The 18,206-nt window shown below is 38.2% G+C and overlaps 1 long non-coding RNA gene across 1 annotated transcript; it reads right to left on the reverse strand.

The window, feature by feature from the left end:
• Positions 1–814: 814 nt before the first annotated feature.
• Positions 815–17,958, reverse strand: LOC130454627 (uncharacterized). Its single transcript, XR_008912393.1, has 3 exons — positions 15,051–17,958; positions 14,535–14,632; positions 815–8,291 (listed from the first exon to the last, which is right to left on the reverse strand). It is a non-coding gene; the product is annotated as an uncharacterized LOC130454627 (long non-coding RNA).
• Between the last annotated feature and the right edge of the window lie 248 nt (positions 17,959–18,206).

Raw genomic sequence — 18,206 nt, forward strand, 5'->3', positions numbered from 1 at the left:
AAAGACTAGCTATGGTGGTTTAGACAGTCTCAGGCATATAACTCTAAATAGCAAGTTTCTTTGATTAACTTGTTTGCTCTTTCTTGATCCTCCGTACTCTCCAAAAAACACATTAGAAATAGCTGGGAAAGCATGTCCACTTTGAGAAATGAGAATGACCATTTGTGAAGGAGATGGCAGAAACCCAGGTAGAGTAACAAGAAATGGAAGCATGCCCATGTCAGGGATTCCTATGTCTACCACAACCAGAAACTCTTTGTTGACAACCCCATGGTCATGTTCTGCCAAAAAGATCTATTTTGAGACTGAAATAAATTAGGGAGGGTGAGGGAAGGGAGGCTGGTGAGGAAGAGAGAACCAATGGGCATAATGCTGCCTTAAAATTATTTTGAACAATATTAAAGAAAAATGGAACAAAATATAATTCATTTATTTTTCAATGTAAATGAATTAAACAATCCAAACAAATAAAAAAGAGTAACAGATTTGATAAGAAAAAACTCACAAAAATTGCTTCAGACCTTTACAATTTATTGATCAGCTATGCTGATGTTCTTTGTGTGTCTGATCCTCTGTGTGTCTTAAAATGTGATTTTTTTCAAGTAGGATGACTTTCTGGGAGGGGCAGGAGGAAGGAGAGGATACTGGGAAAAATTATAGTGATACAAAAACAAGATAATAAAACTTATTTTATAAATATATTATAAGTAAGGAAAATACCTCTGAATCATCTTCACATTTAGAAGCTATTTAATGAGGTTCCAAAATCATTTAACTTAAAGAACTCAAATTCACAATGTAGCTTAGAGCACAATAAACAGAAATATACCCTTGAAAATTATGTCTGGGTCTTTTATATACATTGTTTCCCAGTGGAAGCTGAAGAGTCTAACTCATCACAGCACCCAGGTAAAACCCAATAAGAGACCAGACAGCCACGTTTTCCTAGCAGAGTCATATTATCAGAAACACCATCACCAAGATTTGTATACGATGGGATGGGGCATATTAGAAAGTTTCTGTTGTTCCCATTATTGATTTGAAAATGGTGTCACCAAATTCCCTTTCCTAAATGAGATCAGACAGGAAAAATATTTATCTCTCCTGGTTGTTATTAAGGACCAAATGAGATGGTGTCTATGAAAAAACTGTTGTTGCTACTGTTATGAATAACAATAATAATAATATCATTCTCATCTTTTCAATGGAGTTCAGTTAGAACCAGTCCAAGGACAAGACATTATCTTACTACTTTTTTAAACATTTAATTTTCTGTGGACTATTTTATAGGCTGATAAAATAGCTGCTTTTTGTAACTGAATAAAATATTGGTATATAAGTTCATTTTCTGGAGGGTCACTCATCCTTGGTATAGCTATAGGAGCAGAGACGTTGATGGAAATATCCAATTTCCACAATATTTTAATATTTTAGTAGGTCTTTATTATATTTTGAAAACTATTTGTTTCAAACAGTGTGGACATGAGACTCTTTGGTATGACAACACTATTAAAAGCTTTGTTCTTAAGTTTTTATGAATCAAAGTTATATCCAGGAGATTGAGACAACAGTTTAGTTTGTGGTGGTATCTTATTTCCTGTACATTTTATTGGTTAAATTCTCAAGGATATTTTGAGGTCTGTATTTTCAACATAGAATAATGAATTCCAGGCTGGCCTGGAATCAAGAACTGGGCTCAAGTTCTACTTTTCATATATACAGGCTGTAAACAATCTTACTCCATGTTCTAGGTCAGTGAAAGCAAACCTACGGCATGTGTGCCTAAGATGGCACACAGAGTGCTATTTGTGGGCATGTGAACCCCACTTCCACCCCCAGCATTGATTACTAGAAAGGTTGAGGGACTCAGTTAGAGCTGTTCCCTTCCCCCTTTCCACCATGCCTGACATTTTTTCACATCACCTGCTTCTCTGCCCAGTAGTCCAGTGGGAATGCTGCCTCCCTCCCCTGTCTAGAGTAAGGTGGGCAGCTCATAGTCAGCAGAGCTAGAGGGGAATGGAGTACTTGGGCCACTCCCCTCCCCATCTCTACACTTTCTGAGGACATTCCTCACTTCACCTACCCCTCTGCCCAACAGCCCAATGGAAGCAATTCTTTCCTCCCCTGTGTAGGGAAAGGGGAATTGGGAGGGGCATGGCACTAGGTCTCTGGGGGGGAGGGCATGGCACGTGGTTTCAAAAAGGTTCACCATCCCTGTTCTAGGTAGTTTGCTAAGACTGTTGCAGGGAAAATGACAATTGCATTGTTAGAAAGAGTTACCTTAGCTAAGACTTCCCTTTACTAATGACATCACACTCCCTATCTCTTTTTATATTATGTGATTTTTTTTCACTTGTGCATCCATAAAAAGATAGCAAGCTTCTGCTGTTGAGGCATCAGTTTTATGTTTTCCTAGGTATTCAGTAAATGATAAATGTTCATGGCCTGAAATGATATGTTCCACAGTCTCTACATTTCCTTGCATAATGTGTATTAATCAATAAATCTAGCTTTCTTTAGAATAATCCACCTATAATATTCAATGGTGATTACTGGTCCTAAATTATCACCCTCAATTTCTATCACAATAAACAAATCTTCATAACTCAACCATTAGTTCAATGCTTCTTTGTTGAGATAATATTCATTGAGTTCACAGAGATTTCACTCATGAGCTTCTTGGTTCAATCTCTTGGATTTCCCTCTCTTTCAATGGTAAAGGGAAGTCTTAAAGTCCTACATAAAGGAACTCCCTCAACAAATGCAAATTGTCGCCTTCCCCACAATAATCTTAGCAAACCAATATGGGCAGAGGTTGTATATAGTCAATAGGTATGAAAAGTAGAACTTGATTCTAGATCAGCTTTCTTTCACTATTCCATGTTGAAAATACAGATCTTAAAATATCCCTGAGAACTTGACTTTCCATAGGTTAAATTCTGAGGAAAACCATTTTTTGCTACATTGAACAAATCCAGTGGCAGGTCCCTTATCCTCCACATTTCTTATCCCTTGCTGAAGGGATGTTTACTTGTTTCAAAGGTATTTTCAGTAAGATTTTAAGCTCATTTGAGACAGTCTATCAATCCTCTTCCTTTCGGAGGAGGAAATGTTAATATTTCTCTAGCTGCTTTAGGTTAATGGACATTGTTTTATTTATAGCTTATAGCTTTCTGTTGGGCTGCCTTCCAAATCTGTTTTTGCTTCATTTTACACTTCTGAAAACATATGATTTTTAAAAACCCTTACTTTCTATCTTATTAGCTACTCTAAGTCAGAAGGGTAAGAGCTATACAAACAGGGTTAAATGCCTTGCCCAGAATCTCAAAGCTAGGAAATGGTTGATCCTAGATTTGAACCCAAATCCTCCTGACTCCAGGCCTTTTTTTTTTTTTTAATTAAAAACCCTTACCTTCGGTCTTGGAGTCAATACTGTGTATTGGCTCCAAGGCAGAAGAGTGGTAAGGGCTAGGCAATGGGGGTCAAGTGACTTGCCCAGGGTCACACAGCTGGGAAGTGTCTGAGGCCAGATTTGAACCCAGGACCTCTGGCCCCTAGTATCTGTGCCACTTCACTGCCCTGGAATTACATAAATGGTGGTGGTGGTGGTAGTGGTTGTTGTTGTTGGGCTCCAGATTACAAGGAAAATATAGGAAGTGGTAGTGATTGTTTTCTTCTTTACACAATCTCTGAGAAGTGAGAAATTATGAAAATTCAGATGCAGCTACAAAGCATGAATATTAGATCCTGTCTTTCTCCTAACCCACTCCAATCTGTGCTTTATTTAAATGGGCAAACAATTATATACAGCCCCATGCTGCTGCTACTTTATTTAGTTACAGTGCATGGCTGTGAATAGCTCATGTTGCTGGGATAAACAGTGCGGATTTTCAAAACCAGTTTGCATTCAATCCATATTTCATGTCCCTGTTCTCCTACACTGCTGCTGAAACACTAGTTTTTATACTGTGTTTTCTAGGCTTAAAGGATTATTACTACATATTTCAAAAGGAGAAAGAATGGCTTTTTAAAAAAAATTTGTTACCTACATGGAGATAGGAGGAGGATGATCTGTATAAGGTGTCCTGGGAGTTTTCTTCTTTTTGAAGCACTAGCTTGGAAAACTGTAAATCTAAATGAACAATATCACTAAAAGGCTCATGATTGCTAGAGCCGTAAGTAGAGTGAGGTACCTGGGATTTAGTCTCTGGGTGCTGAATTTAGAGGACATTGAGAACTCTTTGCAAAAGTGCTTGATCAAAAGAAACAACAGAACTTAGCACTAGGTTAGCAAGAGGAAGTATTTAAGGAGGCTACCAGACCATCTGCTTTCATTATCCCCACTTTGTAGCAGAGTTCAGTCATTGTCTAGCCCCATCATACTCTCCCCTTCCATGACTATCACTGTGGCCTCCCCAGAAACAACCTGAAAGTCTTCTAGGTTTTGTTTTCAGAGGCCATCATCTAGGATTAAGGAGTATTTCATGTCACCTGCTCCAAGTATAGTTTGGACTGCCCTGGATGCAAACTGCTTCCTGTGGTTCTGATTCCATATAGCAGTGATGGCAAAACTTTTAGAGACCAAGTGCCCAAACTGCAACCCTCATGTCCCATGTGAGCCCCAACTCCCCATGCCTTACTCCAAACAGGGGAGGGAGGAAGTGCTCCTTAGGTGCTGTGGAGAGGAGGAAGGGAGCAGCTCCCTCTAGCACATGGTGGCATGTGTACCATAGGTTCACCAACTCAGACCTATAGGATCATAAGATTTATAGCTGAAAGGGATGATACAGGTCATCTAGTACAATCCCCTCCTCATTTTATGGATACGAAAACTGAGTCACAGTGGAATTAATGATTTACTTTTGGGCACATAATAAAGCTTGGATTTTAACCCTTGTCTTCTAAAACTCCAAGTCCAATGATTTTTCCATTACAACATTATTTCTAATCACATTAATTCAGGCAAAAGAAGAACTAGTACCACCTGTCTACAAGCAAGATTCCAATTTTTCCCCTATTACAGTAAGATTTCATGAGGAAGATAAGAATGAAGATAGATAAAGTTCTGAGTCATGAACACCTGGGTTTAAATCACACGTGACATTTAGCTGTGTGACCCCGGACAAGTCATTTGACTTCTATCACCCTCAGTTTCCTCAACTGCAAAATGGTCATAGCACTTACATCATGGCTTATTGTGGGGTTCAAATGAAATAAATATGAAAAGCACTGAATCAGGGCTCCTTTATGTCTAACCACAGCATTTATAACAGGCCTTTGAATTCAGACAGCATTTCATACAAATCTATTGAAAATCAATAATATCTAAACAACATTTATCAAGTCAGCAAGCATTTATGAAGCTCCTATTATGTCCCAGGCACCATTCTAGGTGAAAGGGCTACACAGGGAGAAAAACTATCCCTACTGTCAAGGAATTCACATCAGAGGCTGTTCTTTGAGCTGCTTTTGCTCATGAAGATAGATGGATTTGTGCTGAGCTCTGTACAGTTGCTCCTCTGATCCCCCTTGTGGCCAAATACGTGGATTTGCTAGACAGTGGGCACAAAATAAGGGTATGAGCTCTGGAGTTGGAAAACCTAATAAACTCAGCAGCCCTTGGGGGATTGAAACCCTTGACCTGGGGGCCATTAGTGCTCTCCTTTGGGTTAGGTCCCCTGCTGCTGCTGCTGTGGCAGGCTACTGAACCCTTGGGAAGAAAGATAATATATTGTTATTATATCCCGAAAGCCAATATGCATTTGTTACCATTGTCTCTTTCAAGGCACTCCATGTAAATTTAATATCCTCTGCCTCCAGCTCTGAGAAATATTATAGTCTCCTCCATACCAGGTTTCCACAAAGCCTGCTCCATTGTCAGAGGGTCCTTGAGAAGGAGAGGAATTAAGCCCAACACCCATCCTTGTACTTTCTCCCACCAACCAATCTCCCCTCCTCCGTGTGCCTAAGGCTGCCTTTTCTGGATATGATCCTTCTGCTTTTGCTGTTAATCTGAGAAAAGACGACTGCTGGCAGTGCCCCCATGTTCATCTCCTACAACTTACACATCCCAAAGTGCTCTTAAACACCTGAAATTGGACATGTGTTTCTCTTACTTTAGCAGAAGTCCTTTTCTTAGTGTGTTTCAGACATTAACACTTCAATTTAGTAATCTGCCCATTGGGAGGTGATCTGTTCTGTCTGGACAAAGTGAGGAAGGTGCTATTTGTGTGGCAGGCACACCAAACCCCTGACTCCGAGCACACAGACAGCCAAAGGAAATTAGTAGAGCTACTTGTAGGCAGGAAAAGAGACAATGTGGTGAAATGGGGAAAGGAGCAGATTCTGAACAGGAAGTCCTGGGTCCAAATGTTGGCTTTGTTACTTATTCACCACGTGATCTCAATTCATTCACTTAACTCTGAGATCCTCAGTTTCTTTCTCTGAAAGTGAGGAAATTTACATACTCAGAAAAGTTTGAAGAATGTGAAAATTTAGTTTATCACAGAGGAAAAGAGATGCCCGTTACCTTGTTGATAAGTCAGTTGTGCTCCCCTCCCATCCCAATCACCTGAATTCTCCCAAATTAAGTAGAAGCTAGTCTATTTAGTATTTTCCCCAATAAGTAGTTTCTGTACCCTCTTTGGGTCACCATTTTCTGGTGCTCAACATCCCATATATGGTGGCACAGTTGGGTATTTTTCATTTTGCCTGTTAATTGGAATGATATTAATATTTCTACCCACTTTCATATTTGAATTTATAGACTAATGTTTCTGATAACAAAATAGGGAGGATAGTGATCATGAATTAAAGTTGATCAAGCAAGACTTGAGGATACCAAACTGAATTTCATTGAAATTAAATGATGTATGTCAAACTGCTGGGCCCCAAACCGGCAGGGATCTGGGGGGGGGGGTCACAAAAAAATGCAAAGAGCTTCCTTGTGAAGCAGGGAGCTTCCTGTCATAATCTCATTTAATTAATAGCTGTGTGACCCTGGATCAGTAATTTGCTTCCCATTGCCTAGCCCTTACCACTCTTCTGCCTTGGAATGAATACACAATATTGATTCTAAGACTAAAGATAAGAGTTTTAATTTTTAAAAGACAGAGACTAGATCTAGATTTATCAAAATCTATTCCAGGCAGATTATCCCCAATACCTGTTCATTAACTGGCAGTGATAATTGGGACTTTGTCTCCCATGAAAACCAGCAATCATAAATGTATTACTCTTAAGTTATTTCGGTTGTGTTCAACTCTTCATGACTCCATTCTGGGATTTTCTTAGCAAAGATACTGGAGTGGTTTACCATTTCCTTCTTCAACTCATTTTTACAGATTAGGTGAGGCAAAAGGGGTTAAATGACTTACCCAAAGTCACATAGCTAGGAAATGTCTAAAGCCAGATTTGAAGTCCTGAAAATGAGCCTCCCTGATTCCCAGCCAGTGCTCTATCCACTGTGCCACCCAGCTGCCCCTAGCAATCCGTTGATAAGAAAGCATTTATTAAGGGCATACTATGGACCAGATGTTGTGCTAAACACTAGAGGCCAAAAAACAAAAAGTATAACTGTCTTGGTTCCCAAGGAACTTATAGGCGAGACATCAACATGTACGTATATATGAATGTTCATGAGAAATATCTAGAGAGATGTTCGGTTGAAAGGATAATGGCTCCAGAGTTGGAAGACTCAAGTTCAAATTCTACTTTGATACTTTCTACCTGTGTGATGTTAGGTGAGTTACATAAACTCCCTGAGCCTCAGTTTCCTTAGCTAGAAAATGAGGAGGTTGGATCAGATGACCTCTGAGGTATCTTCCAGCTGAATCTATGATCTCTTAAATCCAAATCCAAAACAAATAAAAGGTAATTAGCTAAGATCATCATTATCAGTTAAGGGAGAGGAAACAAGATAGCTAGGCATAAATTTACATATCTCTAAACCCATCTGACCTGTTGAATCTGTCTAACTCAGTTCATTGACTACCATCCAGTTTAAAATTCATATAGGCAGAAACCTGGGACTTGATTCCCCTTAACCTTGTGACTTTCTCGTCTTTGCATTGCTTCTGCTTCTCTGATGCTACCTCTCTGCCTCTGGTTCTTTCCAGATCAGTGATCTGTCCCCTGGTTCATGGAAATGGCTTGTTGGACTGCATTCCCAATCTTCATCCATCCATCCTCATGTCCATTCCCCTGTTAATTGTTGTTCTCCCAAGATTGTGGCGTTCTATCAGCACAGACATTGCTGAAATCATATGTTCTGCCTCCGTAAGAGGCATTGTCTAAAAAGAAAAAGGAAAGTTGATCAAGTTTTTGTCCCCGTTATTAATTCCTATATTTTGTAACCAGCACATCTCCCAAATGACTGATTTTATGATAAATCAGTACCAGTGCTAGGAAAGGAAAAAAGAGAGCTTTTATCCCAAAATGACACAAGTGAAATGTATTGACAAATATTGTTTGCAGCTGGGACCAAGACCTCCAGAGATTTTTTTAATGAGGGATGCTACAAATCTTTAGGTCTATGTCAGATCAACTCATGGGAAATGTGGAACTGAAGATGGATACTCAGCTTTTCCCCTTTATATAAGAAAAGATGCATCTCTGATGTGCAGTTTTCCATGATTACCAGGACTTCTACAGAAGTAATTGGTAGAAGGGAAAGGTGTTATCTTTTGTCTCTGCTCCCAGATCTGTTTTTGGATTTTTGGTTGAAGAGACAAAGGAGAGAGAAAAGCAAGTGGAAAGTATGACCCAATGACCTAATACTTGCCAAAGTATTGTGCCTCTTCTGATAGCTTTGGCTGGCATGAAAAACTTTGCCAGATCTCAGAGGGTCGGTCATTCCTCACCTAGGTGGCCATTATCCATAACTGACCTCAAAGCAAAACAAAGAAGATGCCATTAAACATGCTCAGAGTTTGGATTGCTGATTTAACTCTTAAATATCCTGAACCAGCTCCATAACAGTAAAAAGGTTAATATTCATTCAGTGCCTTTTGTTTTGCATTTTATATAAAGTTAGTTCTGCCACAACACATGCATTCCCAAAATGCAATGAGCTTTGTAAAATCACATTTATGAGGAAAATGGGGTTAAGAACACAAAACTCAAAAATTAATGTTGTTCCACATTTCCCATGAGTTGATCTGACATAGACCTAAAGATTTGTAGCATCCCTCATACATACGGCCTTCTGAAGCCACTCTTTTCAGTAGCTGTTAACTTTGCCAGCCAACCAAGGAGACCCAGGAGTAGCCCAAATAGTAGCCTAAAGGCATGGATGCTACCAACCACAAATGATTGCAGTATTTATATATTTCTTAACCATTTAAATTTTACATATATATAAACTATATAGATATAGATAGATATATAAAAATGCTACCATTTTTATTAAGTTTCTGTCTTTTAGGTGTTGCTGTTAAAATTTTTGAAAGTTGTTCCCTTCCTGCCATTTTCCCTACAAATTCTGTGATTTTTATTGTGTGGTTTGGGCTAAGGCAAACTGAGTTTGGAGAATGCAGATGTCACATGATGGCAGAACTGACTATATGTTATAAAAAAAAAAAAAGATATTGGCAACCCCCAAACAAGATGTTCTGAAACAAACTGTGACCATCATAGTTTGGCTGGCCCAGAACACCAGCAGAGTCATTAAGCCCCAACCCAGGTTCTACCTAAACCTCAGGTTAAACTGATCAGGTCTTTTGAGGCCAATAGCAGGTGAGTTTCCCTTCTTCCCTTAGCTGTCTCTGTCTCAATGGGGCCCTGGATAGTTATGTGATTTAGGGATATATTTCTTTATTTCAGATCACTTTTCCTGGCTATGCTACTGCTATGTCACTTCTGAGAGACAATGAACAAGCCACCTAATGACTCTCTAAGTCATTCATTTTTACCACTAATAGATCTGTGTACCAAAGAGATTTTTTTTAAAGGTAAGAAGACTAATTTATACAAAAACATTTACTACAGATTTTTTTGTGGTAGCAAAGAACTGAAAAACGAGAGGATGCCCATCAGTTGGAGAATATCTGAATAAATTTTGGCTGATTGTGATGGAATACTATTGTGCTATAGGAAATGACACACTGGATGCTTTCAGAAAAATCTGGAAAGACCTACATAAACTGATACAAAATTAAATCAATGGAACCAGAAGAATATTGTACATAGTAACAGCAATATTTCTTGTTTGGGCAACTGAGAATGGCCTACTTATTCTCAGCAATGCAATGATCTAAGACAGTCCTAGAGACTCACGCTGGAAAATGCCATCTGCCTCCAGAGAATGTATGGATGGAGTCTGAATGCAGACTGAAACATACTATAGTTTACTTTCTTCCTTCTTTTTTTTTTGTTTGAGAGTTCTTCCACAAAATGACTAATATAGAAAGATGTTCTACATGATTGCTCATGTAAAATTTACATATAAGCTTGCTGACCCAGGAAGTGGGAAGGGAAGGGAGGTAGGGCAGGAAAGAACTTGGAACCCAAAACTTTTTAAATAATGAATGGCAAAAATTGGTTTTCTGTGTAATTGGGGAAAATAAAATATTATTTAATTTTTTTCCCCTTTAAATGAGGGAATTAAATTAGTTGATTTACAAGTCCCTTCTAATAGTAAATCTATAATCTCAAGATCCTGTGATGGAGGATAGCTAGTGGTTCAGTGGATAGAGAGTCAGGCCTAGAGATGGGAGGTCCTTGGTTTAAATCTGGCTTCAGATATTTCCTCGCTGTGTAACCCTGGACAAGTCACTTAACCCCCATTGCCAACCCCTACCCTTCATTTGCCTTGGAACCAATACACAGTTAGGACTCTAAGACATAAAATAAGGGTTTTAAAAAAGACTCTATGATGCTCTTCTGAAACTGTCAAACACCATGTGGAGCAAAATATATTTTTTTAGTCATTTTTCAATAGTGTCTGACTCTCTGTGACCTTGTTTGGGGTTTCTTGGCAAAGATACTGGAGAAGTTTGCCATTTACTCCCCTCCAGATCACTTTACAAATGAAATGGAAGCAAGTAATGTTAAATGACTTGTCCAGAGTCACACAGCTAGTAAGCATCTTGAGACCAAATTTGAACTCAGGGAGACGAGGCTTCTCACCCCAAACCTGGCACTCTATCCACTATCCATGTAGTTTCCCATATTATATACTAATTAGTGATAATAGTGGACTCCACCAGAATGCTTAGAAACAGGTCTAAAAGATGCGAATGCCGGGTGTTTGTGACAATTAAAGAAACGGACATAAATAGAGCTTTAATGGGTAACAATATACCATGCAAAGCTGGTAAAAGTTAGTCATTTCCCTGGAAACCCTGTAAGCAGCATGGCTGCAAGTTTGCTTCCCATTCTGAGAAATGTAGTCACTGAGTAGAAAAGAATAAATACAGATTGGAATGAAATGCCATAGTAGAAAGAAGAGATTGTACTGGAAAACATAAAAATAAAGCCCTAAAGAAGCACAAACATAATCAGTGCATGGCAAAATAATCCCCAATGTTCTAAATTTAGTCACCAGAATCCCCAAACAGTAGTTCTCTCTGGCATCTCCTGGAACATCCATCCCACACTCTCCTGCTCGATTAATTGTTCTCAAGCAGGGCTCTGATGGAATCACTCACTCCCTTTCTGAAACACCTTCCAAAGCTCCCCATTGCCTACTGAATGAATCCAATCCAGCCCAACAGGCATTTAAGAAGCACCTTCTGCCTCTCCTCCCTCGTACTAGGTACTGGGGATCCAAAGACCAAACCAGAATCAGTCCCTGTCCCTGAGAAGCTTGCATTCGAATGGAACAGTTGATATGGGAGGTCATATCGTCCATGAGCTAAGGCTTGAACGAAGGTAGGGATGCTAAGATGCCTAGTGAGGTGTAATCAATATTTCTAGCATTATCGTAGAATAGGATTGAAGGGTCAGCAAGATGGCACAGGGCATAGAACTCCAAGCTTGAAGTCAGGAAGACTCGAGTTCAAAGCCAGCCTGGCACTTCCTACCTTTACCACCCTGGGCAAATCATTTAACCTCTGCCTGAATGTCCTCATCTATAAAATGGAGATCATAATAGCACCTTCTGGGATTGTTGTGAGGATCAAATGATAATGATTGTGCAATGTTTAGTACAGTATCTGGCATAGAGTAAGTGCTAGATAAATATCACCAGCTATTATTATTATTAATACTTCCCCTTTGGGAATAGTGTTGTTCAGCCATATCCAGTTCTTGGTGACTCCATTGGATGTTTCCTTAGCAAAGATACAGGAGTCATTTGCTGTTTCCTTCTCCAGCTCATTTTATAGATGAGGAAACTTAGGCATAGAGGGTAAGTAACGTGCCCAGGGTTAGGCAGCTAGCAAAAGTTTGAGATCAGAACTGAATTCATAAAGATGAATCTTCCTGACTTATGACCCATAATTCTTTCTGCTGTGCCATCTAGCTGTCCCAAAATCACATATAAATGTTAGTTATTATTATCTTTCCCTTAAATTTCCAGAACTGATAAGTCTCATAACTATTAAGATGTTTCTCTTTAAGGCAAGTTTCATCTTAAATTGGTTCTAAACCAGTCCCTTTCTGTCCTTTCTTCCAGGGCCAATTCCCCATCTCATAGTTTACTCCTTGGTTTGCTTGAAGACAGGTATAAGCTCCCTCTGTGTGTGATCCTAGGCAAGTTACAACCTCTCAATGGCTCTCTAGGACTGTCAGTTGCAGAAGAGATGCCCATTTATCTGTCTGGGGAGAAGGAGCTCTGCATTCTAGTGAATCACAGACACAAACTGGAGTATTGACCCTCAAAAAACATCTTTATTCCCTATCCTGAAGTTTAGTTTTTACCCGAGTTAGACCAATGACTTTTTCCAAGCATCCCAACTTCTCCTATTGAATGAAATTTCCCGCATAAAAAAAAATGCAAAACACCTTTTCTTTACATCACCACTGGGACAATAGAATTGGAATTAAAAGAGATCTCAGTGTCATCTGACTGGTTTCTAGGGCAGTATTCTTTTCCTTACACACAGTACTGCTTGAGTCCTTTAATGACAAACTACTTTTACTGACATGGTATTACTTATAAATGATAATGAGCATGAAATCATGATCCAGGACGTATGGTTAGGTCTCACAGGGTCATTTGCACTCTTCAGCACTAAACACTTGAGAACTTTCCCTAAAATTATCCCAAAGGGATGGTGAAACTCAGTTCAAGTTCATTCAACTATGTAGTACCTCCTGACAATTCTCCAAATCAAAAGAAATACAACCTGGGAGAACAGTATAACATATAATTACAAGCCACAACTCTCCTGGGGCATGCTCGACTTGAGCACACTAAGATTTACCTCTTTGCTGTCACTTTTAATTAAGCAGCACTATGTAATTTATGTTTCTTAACAATTCAGCAATGCCATCTTCTTTATTATGAGTAAAAAGAAAATATAATGCCATTGGGTGGCTTGATCATTTGAGAAATATACCACATCCCTACTGTTGAAATATAGTTAGTATTTGATATGGGGTAGAGTGGGAGGATGCCCCAGTATTTCATTTCAGAACTCTAACTTCACTGTCCCATTTCTCAGTCATAATTCTTTCTAGGATCCATCCTATTGACCAAGCCGCTTCCATTCCTTTCACCTATTTTCTTCTTCCTTTCTCTTCAAAAAGTAAAAAAAAAGTAATGGAAATGAGGGGGCAGGTTGAGGATACTGTCAGGGCTAATGGGACAAGGAGAAACTATTCAGGTTCTTCTTTTTCTACTTCAAGTCCTGGTATGTATGGAAAATGTATTGGTCTCTGATGAAAGGATCCTTGCAAAACCATGCTCAATTGATATTTTTCTATGGGGTCTTTCCTGATCTCCCTAAATGCTAATTTTTCCCTCCTAATATGATTTTGTATCTAGTTGAATATGTTTTGTCTATGCCTCTATGTATACATTTTGTCACACCTGCCTAAAGCATGAGCTGCTTGAGGGTGGGGACTTTTTCAATTTTTTGTTGTTCAGTTATTTTTTAATCATGTCCAATTCTTTCTATTCCCATTTGGTGTTTTCTTGGCAAAGACACTGGAGTGGTTTGCCATGTCTTCTCCAGTTCAGTTTACAGATGAAGAAACTGAATCAAACAGGGTTAAATGACTTGTCCACAATCACACATTTAGTAAATATCTGAGGCCAGATTTGAGAGCTCAGGAAGGTGAGTCTTCCTGACTCTAGGTCTGGCATTCTTCCCACCTATTTATGCCTTTTTATCATCAATGTCTATGACAATCCATGGCTCATAGATGGTACTTTATAAATGCTTGTGGTTGTTAACACTAAAATTCAATGGGTTTATTTAAGAGATTCCTTTAAAGCTCTAAATCATAGAGAGTACAAGCACACACACACACACACCCAAGTATATACAAACATGAATACACATATAAATCTTTGAACCAGCTTCACACTAGCTAGATAATATTCCTTCTCTTCCCATTTTTTCAGCATCAAAGACTTTAATACCTACCTCAGCAGTGAGAAGAAGAGGAAGGAGTAGTTCATGGTCCAAACTTCTTAAGGCATCTAGATCCCCTTCAGAGGATTCTATACCCATTTTTTAAAGAGCTGCAAATGAGAGAAGAAATAGTGAAGGAATCTGGTAAAATATTATAAAGGACCCTTAAAATCTAGAGAGTCCTGCCAGATAAGTTACAATTAAACAGGTATGATTCGATCTAAGCTACTCTAGGTTAGGGGCAAAAAGATCAGTAACAAGAAGGTAAACTTGTAGAAACTACAAAACTGATAATAGTCTTTGAAAACAAATAATTAAACCTACTTCCCCACTAACAGCATAAAGGTAGGGATGAGCAGGACAGAATGTTGTCTAGTCTTTCAAACTTAATCACTACATCAGGTGTTTTTGATTGATTGTTTTCTTTTGTAATAAAATAGGTTTCAATCAAGTTTTCATAAATCGTTGTGGTATAAAAACAAAAGCAATAAAAAACCCTTTTAAAAGAACAAGTCATGAAAAACTAACCTCATTTCCCCTTTTGACAGGATTTGCCAACAGGTATGTCAGGGAAATACCACTGGAACAATGTAACTGAATTTCTGTTGAGCACTTGAAGAGATCTTCCCCATAACATCGTTTTGTATAACATGAGGAGATCTAGACTGGATGATGACATAGTTACATGAATTTGGGACTGGTTGAATGATGGAACCTAAAAAGTGGTGATTTTTAAATAAAAATAAAAATAAAAAGTGGACGTCAACCTGGAACATTGCTATTAATGGAATGTGTCAAGGTCCTGTCCTTAGCCTGTTCCATTTGCATCATTAACTGAGGTGAGGACATAGTTGGCATGTTTATCAAGTTTACAGATGATGTGAAGCAGGGAGGAGTAATTAATATAACAGGTGAGAGAACTGATGCAGCAGAAGTTTTCACAGAAAACAAAACAAAGTAAAATGAAACAAAACCTAGAAATTTTAGTAGATGAAAAATTGAAGATAAGTTAAAAAAGTATGACATGGCAGACAAAATATATAATGCAATCTTTGGGCTTAATAGAAGAAATATAACTAGAATGAGGGGAACAATTGGTTGTATTATATCAACCCTTTGACAGACCACAACCAGAGTAGTGTATCCAGTTCTGGATACTGTATTTTTGAAAGGATTTTGACAAGTTAGAGAATGTCCAGAGAAGGGACCAGGATAGTAGCCTGGATTGAAACCACACCATAAGATTTCTTGCCAAAATGTTTTCCCAAATAGGAGGTAGACCAATCCAACTTCCATATGTGAGGGAATTGAGAGGATTAGGCCATTTTGTCTTTTGTTCATTACATGCATGACCGCTTCAGGGTTCAAGAAATATAAGCTATACCCAATAATGATGAAGACATCCAATGAGAAACTACAAGAAGCAATACTTTTTACGTAGAACCTCATGAAAAATTAGCCATAATGAGAAAGAGTGACTCTCAAGCAAAGCAAGCATCTGAGCAATGATAGGAAATTTAGATCTTATAAGATTTCCTTCAGAGGCAAGAAGAGCAGAAATCTCTCAGAAAACCCCAGAGTGGTCAGAAGGCCCCAGAATGGGGACCTTGGAAGCACTGGGGAATGAGAGTGGACAGGAACCAGCCTGGAGCCACAATGCTCAGCCCAGGACAGCCCTGGTCCAAGGACTCTGAGGTCTATTAAGAGATGCCAGAGATTACTGTGTAGATGCAATGATCTAAACCTCAAATTTCCTAGGGGAACCTAAACCCTGGGAGGTAGAAATCATCTCAAGAACCAAGGGGACAGGGGCAGCTAAATGACTCAGTGGATTGAGAGAAAGACCTAGATATAAGTCCTGGTTCAAATATGGTCTGAGACAATTCCTAGATGTGTGACACCTAGAAAGTCACTTAACCCCCAATGCCCAGTCCTTACCACTCTTCTGCTTTGAAATCAAATCACAGTTTCAATTTTAAGACAGAAAATAAAGGGTTTTTTTTTTTTTAAAGAATAGAACCAAAGAGATCCAGGGAAAGACCTAAAAGAGCCACTTCTCATACCCAAACATCAAATAAATGGAACCTGGCCCTGGCCCAAAGCTTCAATTTAGGAACTTAAGCTAGAGAGATGAGTCAGTCAAATCAAACATCAATAAATATCAACAATTATTGCAAATGTAGCATCATAATAACTATAAGCAGAATCTCAAAAGAAAAAATAGATTTTCCACAAGGATGAGTAAATCACTAGAAATAAAGCAAGAGTTGTTTTGTTTTGTTTTGAATGAAGCTAAAGCACTGGGGGAGAGAATTAGAAGAATAACAAGCAAGCAGTTAACCTTACCCAAGAAATAGAACTTTCTGAAAACTGGAAGAGACCAGACAGGAATCAATGACTCCACTAGAAAGCAACAAATATTAGAAGAAAATCAAGATGATTTTTTAAAAAAGAAGAAAAATGTAAAATATCAACTCTCAAAACCAGTTAATCCAGAAAAAGTCAAGAAAAAAAAATTTAAGAATTATTGGAATTCCAGAAAATGATGACCTATAAAAAGCTTGAACATTATACAGCATGTCACAAAAGTCTTAGTAAAACATAAAACTTCATTAAAGCCTTTTGAGACATCTTGTAGTTCAAGAAATCATAAGTGAAAATTCATTAGATCTATTTAAAGCAAGGGCAAAGTGAAGTTAGGGAGAGTCCACCAATAATCTCCTAAAATGGACCTCAAAAGTGAAAGACATAAGAATGTCAGTCAAAATCCAGAGCTCTCAGATTAAAACAAAATGCAAATATCCAAGAAGGAGTTCAAGCGTTAAGGAACAATAGTTTGGCTCATATCCGACCTTCAAAGCAAAGCCAGAGGAAAACTTGGAATACAATATTCCAAAAGGCAAAAGAAATAGACTTAGAAACAAGAACAATTTACTCTGCAAAGTTGAATAGAATCCTACTACAAAACTGAGGAATAATGCCACTGGAACATTTTGTTAAAACCACAGAAGAGAACACAAGGAAGTTAAGAAGAAAAACTGGTCAAGCATTTCTGATAAAAAGATGAGTTGAGTAGAAACTTTGTAATACAAATGAGGGAATCAAGAAAAAAAGTCTATTTATTTAAGCAATAGGAAGTGCTAACATCATAATAGGAGAAGAAACAAATATCCCTTCATAAATTATATGTTTTCAAAATCTTTTGAAGGAATTTTAAGAAATAAAAGGAGGAAAAGGGAAGAATTTATGACAAAACAAGAGAAAGAGAACAATTCAAGATGTAAAATGAATAATTTTGACTATGTTAAATTTAAAATTTTGTATGAACAAAACCAACGTACCAAGATTAGAAGAGAAACAACAAACTGGGGGAAAGTTTTATAACAAATATCTCTGATAAAGGTCTTATTTAGCAAATATATAGAGAACCAAGTCAAGTTTTTTTTTTTTTAATATATTTTATTTGATCATTTCCAAGCATTATTCGTTAAAGACATAGATAATTTTCTTTTCCTCCCCCCCCCACCCCCCATAGCCAACGCGTAAGTCCACTGGGCATTAGATGTTTTCTTGATTTGAACCCATTGCTTTGTTGATAGTATTTGCATTAGAGTGTTCATTTAGAGTCTATCCTCTGTCATGTCCCCTCAACCTCTGTATTTAGGCAGTTGCTTTTTCTCGGTG

The sequence above is a fragment of the Monodelphis domestica genome, chromosome 5 (assembly GCF_027887165.1).
Source record: "Monodelphis domestica isolate mMonDom1 chromosome 5, mMonDom1.pri, whole genome shotgun sequence".
In the NCBI taxonomy this organism is placed as follows: Eukaryota; Metazoa; Chordata; class Mammalia; order Didelphimorphia; family Didelphidae; genus Monodelphis; species Monodelphis domestica.